This window comes from Penaeus vannamei, chromosome 22, assembly GCF_042767895.1.
Source record: "Penaeus vannamei isolate JL-2024 chromosome 22, ASM4276789v1, whole genome shotgun sequence".
NCBI lineage: Eukaryota > Metazoa > Arthropoda > Malacostraca > Decapoda > Penaeidae > Penaeus > Penaeus vannamei.
The window spans coordinates 34,412,950-34,415,449 of NC_091570.1; positions in this window are offsets into that span (position 1 = coordinate 34,412,950).

Below are 2,500 nucleotides of genomic sequence, written 5' to 3' on the forward strand. Positions count from 1 at the left end.
TTGATTCCTACTCACTCTTTTCTTTAATGTACAATTTGACGTTATTTTTTTCAATTTGTTACCATTTCTTGGAATCTCTTCCTGTACCAATGAGTAAGAATATTATATCTAAAAACTTTTAGTGTGATTTTTAAATGATGTGTTCTGTGTTGTGTATCGTTTAGTAAGTGTACTATGTCACATTTGTTGCATTTGTTTAGTATTTTTCTTATTGTGTATAACCTCTTGTTTATGTGTTTACTGCTGTTGGTATTATTATTCACTGTTACCCTTATTACTATTTTCTGAACAACATTTCGTCTTACACATTCTGCACATAATCGAATGTTTTGCGCCCCGGATCTTACACATTCGCACGAGCACCACCATCGCCATCATCATTATCAATTTCACCTTTATTTACGTATTCGTTTCATTATGCCATGACCTGTATCCAACAACGCATATACGTATACATGTTATTCGTTCCTTGTTCGTTTTGCTAATTTCTCTAATATACACCTTACTCCTCCCACTTGATAATTGTCTAAAGTTTCTCATTTCTTACTGTTACTTACTATTATTTACTGATTATTACTTACTATTATTTACTTATTATTACTTACTATTATTACTATTATTATTATTATTTACTTATTACTTGCTATTATTTATTATTACTTACTATTATTTACTTATTATTACTTACTATCATTTACTTATTGTTACTTAATATTATTTACTTATTATTACTTACTATTATTACTATTATTATTATTATTTACTTATTATTACTTACTATTATTACTATTATTATTATTATTTACTTATTATTTACTTATTACTTACTATTATTTACTTATTATTACTTACTATTATTACTATCATTATTATTACTTTTATTATTATTATTACTATTATTATTATAAAATCGTATGCACCTGCATTTACAACAATCTCAGGGCCAAACCACAAGTATATTTGGGTGTCAAAATTAATTATCTTTCTTGGTATCTTTCTTAGATTTCTTAGTATCTTTCTTAGATCTTTCTTAGTATCTTTCTTAGATCTTTCTTAGTATCTTTCTTAGATCTTTCTTAGTATCTTTCTTAGATCTTTCTTAGTATCTTAGTATCTTTCTTAGATCTTTCTTAGTATCTTAGTATCTTTCTTAGTATCTTTCTTAGATCTTTCTTAGTATCTTTCTTAGTATCTTTCTTAGTATCTTTCTTAGATCTTTCTGAGTATCTTTCATAGTATCTTTCTTAGATCTTTCTTAGTATCTTTCTTAGATCTTTCTTAGTATCTTTCTTAGATCTTTCTTAGTATCTTTCTTAGTATCTTTCTTAGATCTTTCTTATTATCTTTCTTAGATCTTTCTTAGTATCTTTCTTAGATCTTTCTTAGTATCTTAGTATCTTTCTTAGTATCTTTCTTAGATCTTTCTTAGTATCTTTCTTAGTATCTTTCTTAGTATCTTTCTTAGATCTTTCTTAGTATCTTTCTTAGTATCTTTCTTAGATCTTTCTTAGTATCTTTCTTAGATCTTTCTTAGTATCTTTCTTAGCATCTTAGTATCTTTCTTAGATCTTTCTTTCTTACCTGTCAGCGAGGGAAAAGATCACACACACAGCTGCTGATCTTCTGTGACTTAATTGATAAAGTTCACCGCATTTCTCTCTCTTTTATACCTGAAGCAGATCCTGAGGAAGAAGATGTTCGCACGGTAATAAGATAAGTTTTGTTTAGACTTTTTACAGTGTCTCTATTCTGCCTTAGGTATGCCCTTCGTATTTCTGTAGTCTTACTTTTTTATATAGGGCGATATGACAACGTTTTTTTTCTTTCTTTTCTTTTCTTTCTCTGTTAGAATATGCAGGATGGGCACTTTAGAAGGGAAAGTCTCTCTCTATTAGAAAATGTAGGTTGGGCATCTTAGAACGCAAAATCAAATTTGGGCCCATACCCAGTTGAATGTAAGAGACATGCCCGTAAAGTTAGTTCGTAGGATGCTGCGCTAAAGTGGCCAGTTCCCTTCCATTCAATCTATGTCGTAAGATATTCTCAATCAATAAATCCACAGTATGACAGATGAGTAAACTTTGGCATTTACGTATACAATAAAAACGAATCTAATTCAATATAATCATTGTCATAATTTTACGCCTCTCCTTCTCCATATCATACCGGGAGTCTGGCGCGGCAGTCGGTCGGTATTCACATAAAAATTGCATGCGGTTGTCAGTGTCATACAGCCAATATCAATATCATCAATATCAATATCAATATCAATATCAGAGAAATCTAGCGAAAGGGAAAAGTTATGACACAGAATACCATAAGATTTTACCATAGAAAAAACAAAAAACAAAATTGGAAATAGATGCCAATAAAGCCTGTCGAACAGACAAGCAAAAAACTTTTTCCAAACAAAATGATAGAGAATTACATATTTTTGAGAGCCATTCGAAATCCAATTCTCAAAGTTACTCTTTCTTTTTTTTTTTTCTTTTTTTTTCGT